The sequence below is a fragment of the Polypterus senegalus genome, chromosome 2 (genome assembly GCF_016835505.1).
Source record: "Polypterus senegalus isolate Bchr_013 chromosome 2, ASM1683550v1, whole genome shotgun sequence".
NCBI classification, from domain to species: Eukaryota; Metazoa; Chordata; class Cladistia; order Polypteriformes; family Polypteridae; genus Polypterus; species Polypterus senegalus.
The window spans coordinates 129,992,613-130,008,055 of record NC_053155.1 but is presented as its reverse complement, the minus strand read 5'-3'; the positions used below and the strand labels follow the sequence as shown (position 1 = coordinate 130,008,055).

The 15,443-nt window shown below is 34.6% G+C and overlaps 1 non-coding gene across 1 annotated transcript; it reads right to left on the bottom strand.

Moving 5' to 3' along the window:
• Positions 1-1,517: 1,517 nt before the first annotated feature.
• Positions 1,518-1,589, bottom strand: trnap-agg. Its single transcript has one exon. It is a non-coding gene; the product is annotated as a tRNA-Pro (tRNA).
• Between the last annotated feature and the right edge of the window lie 13,854 nt (positions 1,590-15,443).

Sequence of the window (15,443 nt, the reverse complement as noted above, 5' to 3'; positions counted from 1 at the left end):
TCCTGATTAAGGGACATTTTAATTGCAGTCAAAACCCCTTGACTACAGACTGATGACCTCCATTTAACTAATTATGGGACTTCTAAAATCAAGTGGCTGCAGATGCATCATATTAAATGGGTGAATACTTATGTGAGCTAGTTTTGGTGTTTTATGTTTGTAATTAATTTAAACAACTTTGCAGAGATCTAATTTCACTTTGGCACTATTGGTTGATCAGTTTGAAAAAAGCCAAATTAAATCCATTGTGATTTAATGTTGTAGAACAATAAAATGTAAAAACTTCCAAGGGGTGAATTCTTTTTAGAAACACTGCCCATCAGTCATTGACACATCATGCTTTTGGAATAGGAGCAAGAGGCAAATAATACTGAGAAGACACGATAGGACACAAGGAGATCATGGAGTCTTCATTCAGAATCCTTCCTAAGCAATCAAGAGACAGAAGGAGTCAAAGTTAACTTATCACTGCACAGAACTTCCCTGAGATATATGTAGACAAATACCAAATAAATGAATGTTTAAGCCTAATTAGCAAATAAACAGCATAATACATAATTAGTAAATAAACAATATCATGAATAAATGGGTATCAAAATTTTTACATTACTAGATATTTCGTAATCTATACTCTTATTTGAAGAGTTATGTCTGCAATTGTTTAGATCACTTACCTTTCCTACGTTTTTGAGTTAATACAGTTTAGGCACTTTTTTTTTGGTTCATGATGTGTATAAATCTATTCATCGATCGTTATCAGTAAGCCGGCGCTTATCCCGATAGCATCAGGCACAAGGCAGGAGTCATCCCAACACTGGGGCACCAGCCCTGTTCAAGGAATACTGAATTACAAAAATATGGTTACAAGAAACGAAAATGTTAGTTCTATCTTGCTTCCTCGCATATTTTATCCATAGAACTCTAAAGTGCCGAGTAATAAATAAGATTGTCATTTTTACTTCTTTGGATTTTAATTCTCATGGCTTGAAAGAAGCTGCCTACATACTGTCCATACGGTGCACGCGACTCGACAAGCCGTCAATATCACACTGAAGCCGACCGCAGGCGGACACACCCGCGGCAGGCGTGTCAGTCCTGTCACCCGTGCGTCTTCCCCTTTTCAAATTCGTAAGTAGCACTTAACACGATCTTGTTAAACTGTCACAGATCTCTCCCATTGTCACATAATAAAAGTGGGCGGCTTTCTGATTTGCGCAGTTTAAGGAGATTCCAAAACGGGTTTACACGTCAGCGAATGAAGATATTTACGTTTACAATCTTTTGTAACTGTGAAGGTCACTGAAAAGCAATACTTACTATTTTTCTTTCACCAACGCACTTACTGCTGCTATTTATTAGTATTACTCATATTTAATTTATTCCTAGTTTTGAAGTGAATTAGCGATTACATCCATTCACGGCAAAGTCTACGTTCGAGTAATCGATACCGTTTAAAAGCACGCGGCAGTCAATACTTTCGTGATGTAGAAGTTCAGGCAAGAATGACTAAGAAAAACGGGCTCGTCCGGGATTTGAACCCGGGACCTCTCGCACCCTAAGCGAGAATCATACCCCTAGACCAACGAGCCAATAACAAAGTACTTTTCTCAATCTGATATAGCTAAAAGTTTTATTCTGGAAACTGTATAAGTCAAATATATTTCTTATGAAAACGGAAAAATATAGGAAATAGTATATAATATCCATTAAACAATCACTGAAGCACTCAATATATTAAATTAAGACATGAAAACATATCCTGCGTTGTACTGTATAGTAACCGGCGCGCTCAGCACCGTTTACGTCTTATAAACAAGCTAATGGTTCTGACTACATCCCATAGATTACCACAATAAAACTGAGATGGCAGAGGAAATTCCAGATAATGCTCAACTGAAGTCTGCTTTTTAACCAAACATCGATGATATTGCTATTCCGATTATTAGATTTCTCTCTCAATCATTATAAATTGTATCTGAAGTATCTGAATAAGAGAAACGGAGAACTTCACAGATAGAAAGGAGTTCGTGTAAAGATGCAGCACCGTTATTCGGACTTTAAAAGATTTGGTTGGGCAAATAACTTCACTTTATAGCATTTTCTGAACTTATGCTGGCATTTGAACTATGCTGAATACACTTACTGTACGTAAATATTAATAACTGAATTTATTCAGTACCTACTGTGACTAACCTTTATAAAACTCATCACAGCGAGAAAAACATCACATTAGCAAAGAAGTACAGAATATGAGAAAATACATGATCATTCAGTACATGAGTTACAAACTTTAACAAGAATGGAATCTTTTGATTTAAAAAACATAAGATGAAATAATAATAAAAGGAACATTTTCAGTTTCTTAACTTCAGTATTGTAATATATTATTCCATCTTTTCTATTTTTTAATGCTGCCATATCTATCTATCTATCTATCTATCTATCTATCTAGATGACCATTTAAAAGAGTACAAGAAATCTGGATAAAAATGGACTAACCATTTTTATTGCTGTTCAAGGTGCTCATTCAAAGTAGACTGAAGGTAACTTGCATATTATAAAATACCTATTCATATAGATATATTTAAAGAAATGTGAGGTAGTGAAGTTTAATGTTATACAGAAAATTAACTGTAAGCAGTATTATGTGAGAAGTAAGGTTGTAAGTTGTGTGTATTTTTATTTATTATAGACTGATGTCTGTTAATATGACTGTAAATGTGTCATTGTAAATAAAGATGTGTTTAAAAATCTATCTATCTATCTATCTATCTATCTATCTATCTATCTATCTATCTATCTATCTATCTATCTATCTAATTCATATAGTGCTTTCTATATTTATTAGTATATCTGCTTACCTTATTTTAGCAAGATGTAGCAGAGAACCTTATGCAGTTACAAAAAAAAGTAAAAGATGAGCATTTCTAGAGATGGGTTTCGATCAAATTGTATGAACATATTCCATTTTTAACATAAATGGTATAAGAATCAGGTGAAAATGTATTCATGTCTCTAATTAAATGCCTTGACCTACTTTGAAATCGTGCACAAGGTAAACTGAGTCAAGTGTGAAGGACATTCCAAACTGTGTGGTCCAAAAGGGTTTCAAAGCTCAGAGCACTGTATGACCTTGAGCAAGTAATTTAACCTGCTTCAGATGTGATTTGAAAACTACAGTCCCTTTGGAAATGAATGTACAGCAAAGTGTTGATGCCTAGTTCACACACAAAAGTGCCCCGGGATCCTTTTGTAGAGGAAGGGCTCGATGTGAATGTCAACATACTTGAAGGTGTTTTCAAATGGCAAGCTTGTTTGTGAACTACAAGTAATTTTTATTTTCTTCTAAGAACAGAGTAGGTGGTCCTTTAGTTTAAAGGCATGTGTAGTTTGCTTTTACTTTACCCCTTATTATTTTTCAGGTCAAAATGATTATACTATTAAAATATGGGTATGCCTTTGATTTTAAACGTAATGTTTCTGTTAATTTCCATTTAATTTTTAATGGGTATTATTTAATAATTCCACTGAATGTATCATGCTTTTCAAAATAGGCTGTATTGAAGTGCCATGTAATATGTTATAAGCAATTACTTATTTTTTAAAGGTATGTGTTTTTGTGAAATTAATTTTTGGGAAAATAGCTAAATAAGTATTCTAAAATATATAGGCAATGTAAAAGAGTCTGTTTAAAGGGTATGAGTTCATAGGACAGGAAATCATTTAGCAAATGACGAGCTTAATGTGGGCAATCAGGGATTTTTCACGCTGGCTACACATCATCACCTGCAAGAAGCTTTAGCCTTGTGTAAAACAACAATAAAGAAACCACTTCATGCTAAAAATGCTAAACAGTATAAACAGAGAAACAACCTTTTGCCAGATTTCTGTACTCAAAACTGAAAACATTTGTATTTTAATAGCAAAGTTGGCATTTTGCACCAAAAGATATCTAACATGTAATTATAATCAAAAGCCAAACGAGGCAGGGGATCAGTTGATAAATGAAAATACATATGGCATGGTAGAGATAAAAGTAAACAGAACATGACATATCATGGAATTATTCAATTGCTAACACAGTGTTATGCTATTTATAAAAATGGAGCAAAGAATGCTTCATATTTCCAGCACAAAAATGATCCGTAATAATAACATGAGATAAAAAGGAAGACGCTAGAACCCCAAGACAATAATGTGGCCTCCACAGAGTCCTCAGTCCTATCAATTCCATCTGGGACAATATGGAGACTGAGAGACAAAAAAGGCAGTCAACAAAGAACAGCAATGGAATGTGCTTCAGGATATTTGGAAAATACAGTATACCGCCATCATTGATGAAAATGTCCACAAGCAGCAAGGCAAAACATTCCAGCTGTCATAAAGGCATACTTCACAGGGTCTAAATAGTGACACATATTAAAAATTATTGTAATTATCTGAAGATTTAGTTAATTTTTCATTACAACATTCTATTAATAATTTGAGCTAGAGAGTAAGAACGGAATTGCTTTTATACATCTGGATGCAACTAGATATTAATGCAACAGAGGGAATCTGAGCTCCGTACATTTCAAAGTAACATTTAATCTGTGAACAATTTACAAATTCAAAGATTATTTTGCTGAACATTTTTCCTTCTTCAGTTTATTTTCTCACTCATAAACACGCTCACTCCCATGCAGGCAGGTCTGCATTGCTAAGCGATTTTGTATTCATTATTGTTGTGTTTTTTATTTATTCCATCCCAAAAAAGACTGCAAGAAACATCATCTGAAGATTAAAACCCATATATATATATATATATATATATATATATATATATATATATATATATATATATATATATATATATATATATACCTATATATATATATATATATATATATATATATATATATATATATATATATATATATATATATATATATATATATATATATTTGTAGCATAACATTTTCAAACCCACTTAATCCAATTTTATTGTCTTTATGAGAATTTATTTCTTTTGATCCCTCTCTTTTCAAATAATTATGCCCCTGCCCCTGCACTATTTGATGTCCTACTGTATTCTCAGGGGGGGTATCAGATTTTCTCTTTGCTTCATTTTTATTTCCGACTGATGACTGCAGTCAAACAAACTTCCACACCCATGCTGGGGGACGTTTACTGCAAACACAATTTGCAGCTTTTTAAAGAAAGGTTTTTCTTAAAAAGCAATGGAGTGGATATCCCTGTTATACCACTAAGAGTACAGTTCATATTGTTAATTGTGCACTTTATTCCCATCATTTTTTTTATATGACTTGCCCCTATCCCCAACACCTGTTTTCAACTTATCAATGGTGAAACATTGTGATTATATTCACAATTAATAACAAAAAATGAATTTGTTCATTAATCCATCCTAATAAGATCTATAATTTTCCAAATGGGGTGTATTTGCTAATCTTTGCATTTTATAGCTTTTAACTAGTAAAGTGCTCAACATTGATAAGATCACCTATGCGTACCTGGAAGGCTAATGCTGGATGCTACTATGAAGGCTGACTCAAAGATTAATTGTTAACAGTTTTATTGCTGTTTCCAAATTGGTTTAATGGCTGCTGACCAGACAGTCCCACCTAAGGCTTGTTCAGGTCATTTGAGGGCTACAGTGCTTTGGCATGCCAATGTTATGTCTGGTGGGGCTGACTGGAAGGGAAGTTGTGAAAGAACAAATCATACAATTGAAATGATTTCTGTGTAAGGCAATTTTATGAGTACTAGTCTTTATTAAAAACAAAGAGCAGAGAATAAATAAATAGTTAACCTTAAAAACAGTGTTATCAATAATTACACCCAAAAACGTTTCTCTGCTGAACAGCAAATTGCAAACTACTGTTACAGAGAAAACAAACCTACAGCACAGCTAACTCACAATGTTAAAATCTAGCAGAATACGGGGAAACCTTTACCAAAACAAAAAAAATGTTTGAGAGCTATAACTAGAGAAGGCCTTCAGAGGAAAATACCAGGAATTTTAGAAAACAATAATTTACTGAAGCAGAAGAAATCCGACTCAAAAGAAATAGAGTAGAGAGCAAAAAGTATTCTGTACCCCAGCAATTAGACCAAAGCCAAAAACCTACTTATTTAAGGGAGCAACAGAGGTCTGCCCCAATGGCAGTGCACCACAAGATTAGGAGGCCCGTCCTGTGAACTCCACAGCTAAAACACAAGGCAGACATTCTCCTCTGTTGTTTACTGGCCATGGCTCAATGACATTATTAACAGACAGATATTGTTAGGATCCGTGTATGTTAATCAGTCTGGAACGGCTTGATTTTACTGAATGTTTAAAAAATCTGTATTGTTATGTGTATTTGTCATGCAATTACTAATTTGTAAGGTTTATAATTGTATTTTACTTATGAACTTGTTACAGTGCTTTGAACCTGGAGTGAAAACCCATATACAAAAGGAAATTGAAATAAACTAAAAGAAAACAATTACACAATAAAGTTAAATAAAGTAAAAGAAAATAAACAAAAGGATAATCACAAATAAATACTTCAATTTCATAAAGGCAAAGAACTTAAATACAGAAAACAAACAAACATCAAAAAGAATAAACATAATCTTTAGAAATGATGCAACAGAAAAGGCAGAGCCGCAGTGTGGGCCTGACATCTGAGCTCTTGAAGTACACTCTGTCAATCTATGCTAAACTAAGTTAAATTTACTTATAATATTGCACAGTGATAATTTCATCTTTAGTCAACAAAAAAAACTTCAGTAAAAAGAAGTATGTATTGGCAATGAATGGACAGATTAACTGTATTAATATGGGTTATATAATATTACTGGAGAAACAATCCCTTTGCCATATAAAGAGCTAGTAATTTGTGGCTGTAGCATCCTGATTATTTTACCTGCATGTTGTACACATTCAGACAAAGCAATTACATTCATATTCATGTGAGACAGTTACAACATATCTATAAATTAATGACAAGATACCTTTGCTTTTTTTTTTGCAAGTTAATCAACTCAATTCATCCATCCATTTTTGATCCAGTTAATTACTGGCTGAAAGGAACCCTCTGTTTTGGCATCAAGATGTGTTTAACACAAAATATCGATGAGTTGTGGTTTAAAATATCAAATCTTCTTTTTAAAGCATCGTGCAAAAGTCCTGTTATGAAAAGTCTAATTGCTTATGAATCGTCCTACTGAAAGGTGTAGAAATCTTGTAAAAGTAACTGTGATATAAAGTATAGAAGTACATTTGCATTAGGTTATTTAAAAGCATGACTCAACAAGATATGTAAGCCAGAAGTAAGAGAAGTAAACCAAACAAATTAAATATATATATGTATATCTAACAATGTGACGTTGTTAGATTTTAAGAATCTTACTCCATTTCTAAATTATAAACTAAAAAATATCAAGAACTCACGTCCCGTGAGATGAGACTTTGTGCCAAAAGATTTAACCACCCCCAGGGAGGAAAAAAGAGACAAAGAGTAGGACAGCTGCTATACTGGCTTTTAAATGATTGAAGCACTGTGCGAGATGCAGATCACGTGGCACAGCAGCAGCAGCAAGCCGATCGATTTGTATTTGTTCCCCATTGTATCACTGTTTAAGAGGGGATTTTGAAGGAGCATTCAGCCCCCCTCTTCACAACGCGAGTGGCCGAGACGAAAGTGGCAGGCACGTAACACGATCCAAAGGGGGGATGGTGATCGAAGTGAGCAGGGGGCGAACCCCCTAGTATATATATATATATGTATATATATATATATATATATATATATATATATATATATATGTTTATAGTGTTATATTTTGAAGCCTGTTTGATCTATCTTAGGTTTGATAAATTAAAATACTACATGTAAAAACTTTTAAAAGTGGTAATTTCCACACGAAGAAAACAACAAGAAGATGTCACCAAATATATCATAAAGAACACTGATTTGTGAAAGTGATAATTACATACACAAGGCTCCAGGACAGTTCCAGCTAAATGGTACACTTGAAGTTGAGATAACCCTGAGTCAATGAGGATCTGGATACATTCATGTAGGATGTAATTTCATGCTTGTTCATAAGAGCTGAATACAGGAATCTTCAAACTATCCCCAATACATTTTTTATTAGATTCAGGATAGGTGATCTGACAGATTACATAGTGATCTGCTTCTTTTTGCTATGTTTTTGGAACACAATGAATTAATTGAAGTCATCATGTGTATTTGTTTTCTATGGACGCCATCGTTTAATGAATCTTTTTTCTATGATGCTGTGTGATTGTTTGATATAAAAAAATCACCATTTACATTGAGCAAGCATCTAAAATTTAAAACCTTTATTGTGAAGACCCAAAGTACTCATTTTATTGATCCTTAAAGGAAAATATTTGCTCTTCTTTGTTGCTCCTAAAAATTCTCTTTCATCCAATTGGAATTATTCACTTTATCCAATTCAAACAAATGGTTTCACAACAATTGTCATTTTTCAAGAAATTTTCCTTGTTACTCCAACAGTGTATGGCCCACATCATCATGCTAGAAACCCAATTCTGATAGAGCCTGTTAAGGAAATAGTAATAGCATTGAGTGATCATTGAGCCCTTGGTGCTCTTGATGATTACTAGCTGGAATCATCTGTCTTGTGTTATAGTTACCATATCTACCAGGTATTGGTGACGTATGCTTCTTGACATTGGTCTCATGAAGAGTTCTTTTTTGCAAGAATTCTGCAGGTTTGAAGATGCTGATTATTCCATGCAAGACTGAAAATAAATCATTGCCACTATTCTGTTTAGCACATGAGGCAAGTTTTTGCATAAATGTTCGAAGTATATATTGCAGTGTAGTTTGTTAGCTGAAGTTGATATCACAAAGACATCAGGTAATGGTCTAATTTGTGAAACGTTATGTTTGTAAATAATGAATTTTTGTTTTACAGCTGTGTTCTGATATAACTGTACAGCTTAAGTATAGATCTTCCTAGGCTGTCATCCTCCTGTTTTGGGTATACAGGTATGTGTTCCTCCAGCTATTCAAAACATCACACAGTAAGCCATTCAGTCCAATTGACTATGCAACATCTGAAACAGACAAGCTACTCTCACGCATGCCAATTATCCAACATCAATCAACATAAGGCAGCTGTAGAACAGTGCTCTTCTAGGCCTTTTTAGGCATGATCTGTCGAGGCAAATGTTGTACGGCATTACTTAACCAAAATTAAATTAAGGATTGCTTCTCCATGGAATGTAGACAAAGATTACATCTTCCACCATAACTTATGCCACATCCTGACCATCTCTACAGATATTGTCCTGAAACATTACAAAAAATCTATAAGCACTATGTCAGATTGAACAGTGTATTTATAGTGTATATTTTTTCAACAGATGTATAAAGTACGTACATAAAAAATTTTAACATTCACTATATTCAAGCTAATTTGCATCAGACAATGAAGAGATTAGCTACATGCTTAGTCGATATAATTAGCAATATCACTTATGCATTTACGTAATAATATTTTCTTGAGAAGATTATTGTGTATAGTATTTTACTTGTTTCATTTTTTTGAGAAGAGTATTGTATATTAGTTTACTTGTTTCATTTTTTAGGAGTAATTATTTCAGTTTTTTATCGGTTAAATCACTTCACATCTGTGTTAAAAAGGAGGTTGGAATTTTACATCTAAAATGGACATGCTCTCTGTAGAGGAAAAACAAAAAAAACAGAACTTGAACTATACAGGCAATGAGAATCTAACTAAAACTGATACTAAAAGATCTTGTGGTGCATAATAAAATAAGGAATTACAGTATCACATACATGTAAGGTAAACACAAGGTGACCACTTTTGTTTAAGCCCTGCAAACAGAATAAACCCAAGGAAGCCAAAATGCAAAAAAAGAAAGACTTTATTAAACCAAGAAAAGTAGAAGCTGAGAGACATGTACACAAATCATTTACTCACTTTGGTTTTAACTCTCTCTGTGCCATGGCCTCTACTCCCCCCAAGGTTGAATGCATGACATTTGTATTACTGTATTTCTTGTTGTTTTATTTTTTTTTTTTTTAATTCTATACTATGGCATCAACAATGAGCCATTTTAAAATGTTTTCTACTGTGTTTGCAGCTATTTTGCAGTATCTTAGCATGGCTGCAGCTACGTGGTTGCTATGCTCTTTGCTGGTCACGTGAGATACAGAGATAAAATGACAACTTTGGGTGGTCACACTCTGCTTCTGTAAGACTGCTGACCACTTAGTTATGGAAAAGAAAACCAATTTAGTTTAATGTTCTAATTATTCTACAGTTTTAGTGTCTCAGTTTAATATATTTTCTCTGGTAGCAAATACTCAGCTTGTTGTCTGACCTTAACTTTTGTCTTTTCCCCTATGGTAATTTTGATCCCCTGGCCCAATCATTAAAAATGTAAAGGTTTCATATATTTCGGTGGCAAAATCATTTCATTACAGACCCAAATTTTTTTCCCAACTATGGCCTCGAAGACTAGCTTTAAACTCTGTCTTGGACTTACTTCCAGAAAAGTACCAGAAACATACCTGGGGTTGGAATGGCCATGTAGTTTTAATCATAAAAGAAGGGTAGAGTTCTGCCTAGCAACTCTTGGTGTCCCTGCTCCCCTTTTCTTCCAGAGCAGAGCTTGGCCTCCATACTGTTGTGCTGGTATTGCACAGCTTCATATCTTCTCCTCATGATCTCCTTTTCCTGTAATGGGCAACAGCTAATGCCATCTCCAATATTTCATTAATCTTATGCTGCAGCTCATTTTGGTATTCCTTTTCTTGTGAGTGTTACTCTTCATTCATCTGCCTTTTTCATTTCAGGGTCATTAATAGCTAGACTCCATCACAAGGCATTCTTATATACTTTGTCTTACAACAAGCCTCTTTTTCCCAATTTATATTTTTACAGCATTTTGAATATCAATACATATGAAACAGGATTTAAATGAATTTGTGTTTTTTTATGCAATTATGTCATTATCCAAGCAATGATGATTATAATATTGTATGAAGAGGCTTGACTTACTGTACTTTTCCTGAACTTCCTTGAGATTCTAGATATATATTATTAAACCTATTAATGAGTACACAACTTTATACTTTATACAAATTGATGTAATTAAGGTATTTGCTATTAATTAAAAAAATAAAAAGAAAAAATCAATTGTGTCAAAATAGCAGATAAAAATATTATTTTTGTTTCTAATGTTTTCATTTCTGGGTGAAAAATGGAAGAAGTCACAAGGATGCTAATTAAACAGAGATTTCTGCTTCAGATTTGAATGATCCATTGACTGTGAAGCTGATTAAAATGGAAATCTCTCCCAGGTATCAACCATCAACTTCTGCAAGTAACATTGCTTTTAATTAAGCGTTGACAGCAAATGTAAAGCTAGTGATGTATTTCTCATGTTATATTAATTTTATACTAATGTATTACCAGTGCACCACGATGTCCCAGTCATTAGTACTGTTGCTTCACAGCTTTGAAGTCTTAGGTTTGAATCTTTGCCCAGCTACTGGTGGTTTGATGTTTGCAGTTTCTCCCATAGCTGCCTAAGTGTTCACTGCATCCTTCCACGTCCCAAAAATGAATGCTCTGGGTGAAGTGGTAGTCCCATATTGGCCCACACGGGTGTATCCTTTATCCTTGCCTATAGAGAAGTTAATGGGTTGGCACCGATGTATATGAAGACTGCTGTTTTTTGATTATGTTTACCTGTTTTGTAGTTGCTTTAGATAAAAGTGAGTCAATGTAAATGAGTATTTGTATGGGTTCCCTAGAAAAAATTGTCATAACATTAAGAGCTGGCACCTACCATGTGCTTATTACTGTTAAGACAATTTTAGGTCCCCATGATCTATATGGTTGCGAGATATGGACGCTATCCAGTGACCTTAGACGAAGACTGGACTTCTTTGGTACTGAGTCTCTCCGGAAAATCCTTGGGTACCATTGGTTTGAATTTGTGTCAAATGAGCGGTTGCACATGGAGTCCCGAATGAGGCACATTACCTGCATTGTGAGGGAGTGTCAGTTACGGTACTACGGCCATGTGGCGTGTTTCCCTGAGGGTGATCCGGCTCGTAAGATCCTAATTGATGGGGACCCAATTGGCTGGACCAGGCCAAGGGGTCGCCCACATAACACCTGGCTGTGGCAGATAAAGGGTTATTTCCGGAGGGTGGGGATGGGCCGCATGTCTGCCTGGGGGGTTGCCAACCGGGATCCCAAATTGTTTTGTTGTGTAGTAGGTGCGGCAAGGCACTGTACCAGTGCATGCTCCCCAACTTGACTTGACTTGATGGTCTGAATTAGATACATGAGTACAGAACATTGTAGTAAGTATAATGTTATTGGTTGCCCTCCACCAAAGGTTAGTCCACGACAGAATCAATACATTTATCATCCTAAAGTTGAAGAGAAAGGAAGAGAAAAGAAAAGAGGAAGAAAAAGAAACCTTCCTATTATTATCTGATCTAAGTAAAATGCCACTAAGAAACAGCAATGGGTTATGTGTTTTTGGAGCCCTGGAAGTAGAAGAACAGTAGTTCTTAAGTCCTGTAAATGCCAACATCAGAGATCAGAGGTTCAATTAGACCTAGAGGCATCATATGGTGTGCACAGGAGTTGTAGCTTGATCCTTGACCTCGGAAGTAACTCCTACAAAAATCTTTAAAAGACAAGATTGGTGTGGGAGACAAAAGCAAGTTTTCTCTGAACAGGAGGAATAGCAGAGAGTATAAAGATAAGAAGGAAAAAGTCAGGTTTACACTATCCAGTGTAGATAAGAGGTCATATTTTCTTGATAAATATCAGCTTAAATAGATTAGGTTTGTAACTCACCAAGAAATGTAACAGAAGTGAAAACTGAGTATTTGGTGAACCCCAAAATGTATTTATTTCAACGCTTTCTTCACAATTTGCATAACTTGCATAAGATAGAGAGCATAGCATAACCACAACTCAAAGAGAAGGAGTCAAACAGGCACATGGGATGAATGTGTTCCCTGTAGGAAATAATCATATTTGTACAAAATGCTCCTGGAATTGCATTAATTGTTATTTGCGTCCATGCAGCCACCCATTTAGTCCTCTCATTTTCTGTATTGTTGTTGCTGCAGTAGTGTGAGACTACATTTTCGTGTGCCTGACTCATCATTTAGACATAGAGTAAATAACAAGAACTTACTCTGGTTTATTCAATAGTGGATGAGCTAACGTATCCTCCTGTGTCTAACTTCCAACTTCTCAGCTTTTAAGTCAAGCTGTCTTTATGTAGTAAACTTTCTTAGCATTTCAGAGGTAACACAATTAAAGGATAACTAACACTACTCCACTTCCTCATTTACCTTGGAGCTGATGTCTTTTATACATTTGCATGGATATTTGTTAAAGAAAATATGATGGAAATGATTGTGATGACAGAGAAATTCCAAAATTAGTTTCTAGCTGCTCTGAATTTGAGTAGGTTTACCACTTCTGCAAAAGCAGTCACCATCTCCATGTAACCATTAAGGAGACCATGCCATGAGGATGGAGAGGAAGGCAACATTCCATCATTCTCAGGAGGTTATGCCAGCCAATTGTGAAGTGCAAAACTAGATGAGCAGGAAGAAGACATCCCATGATGACAGTGACTCTCTGCTTTAGACTTATTCGAGAAACAAAGCAAAAAGCTCCAGTCATGCACACCTACTTTCCTTGCCACTTCTCTTACATGATGTCTACATGAATATCATTGCTAAGCAATATGCAGAGAAAGAAGGAGCCAGGGGAAATCTTCTGATTAAGGCTATGTGTAGCTTTCAAATGGCTGTACAGTAGTTCTGCACATTTAATTTTGGCATGTTATTTCTCTCTGTTTTGTGCCTATTTTTATATACTTGTTTAGTATAAACACAGTTTTTCGACTTGTTAGATGATAGTCGTCACTCTGACCACATTGGGTCAGCTGAGTAAAGCAAGTCCCTTTGGCTTCAACCATAGCAGTAGAATTGTAGCTTTTTCAGACTACTGTTTACACAAACTTGCTTTTTTGTTATGCCACATTCTGTTCACTTTTTAGTTTCCCTGACACTGCTATGATCCCTGACAGCTTAATAACACGTTTTCATGTATACTGAGTCCTGACAGTTCCCAGTTTCATTTTTCTGTGTTGTAATACAGATATATTTTAGCACTCTTTTTTGTGCAATATTTACCTTATTACATAAAATTGCATTAACTTACTGTTTAGTTAGGCTACTCATAAAAGACATTAGTCTGACTGTCTAAGTCTTAGGTAAACTTTCAAGACTTCCCCTACTTGATTAGTCACTTATACCTAACATGAAGGAACACTTGACCACTGAGGATTTCTTTAGCATCATGTAAGTGAGATTCTGTCCCAAAAACCATAGGCAATGCATTCTTACCTTACGCAACTGAGTACTTGAAACCAGATGTATTATTCATAACTGGAATGTTAGCCATTCCCATTGGCTGGTAGCCAGTTTCCTCCATATAGGTGAACATCTACTGTAATGTAACAATGTAATGATTTGTTATACACAATATTTATCAACCTACATTAGTTAGTTATAGTAAGTCCTATAACTTCTTCTTTTGCTGTTTTTTACATTGTCAGTGAAGAAAACAGCTTTGTACATGCATCAATTCACCAATATAAATTATATGGACACATAGTATACTAACACACCAGAACTGCCTATGTCTCAGTAAGAAGAAAAAAGTTATTAGTACAAGTAACTTGGCAGTACCATCAATTTTGTGATGAATTTTAAGGAAAGCACTTTATTCATAACAAGGGATATTCTGAAAGCACTGAATAAACAATGCATTTTAAATAAAAAATTGAATTTTAGTAAACAAACTAGTGCAAAAATAAAGATGGTGCAAAGTTTTCTTTTTCCTTTGCCCAAAGGTGATGGGTATCTGTTATTAGAAAAAAGCCCGTATCTTTTCAGAAAGAGAAAACTGAAGCTAGAATGAGAATTGCTAGAGGCAGGGAAGCCTCTTGGCTAATGCATTAGTTGGCAAACCACGAAATTAATTGTTCAGTGCCACCGTGGATTAACTGTGGGAGGCTTTGAAAGTCATTTATCCTGCCAATGCCCAACCTATAGATATACTTTACATAACACAGATATTATACACTTATTATTTGTAATCTGTCTCAAACAACTTTCTGGCAGACATTGTATATTCACAATAAAAACAAGATAAATTCAAGTAATTCCACTTTAAAATTAAAGTATTATACTTATTAACTTATATTATAATTATTAATATGATATTCATAGTTGCATCTGGAAACTGATTACATTTTATAAAAACCAGTAGAAATAACAAAGTTCTCTTTAAATGTGGTGTTAAACAGGAACTTGAATCCT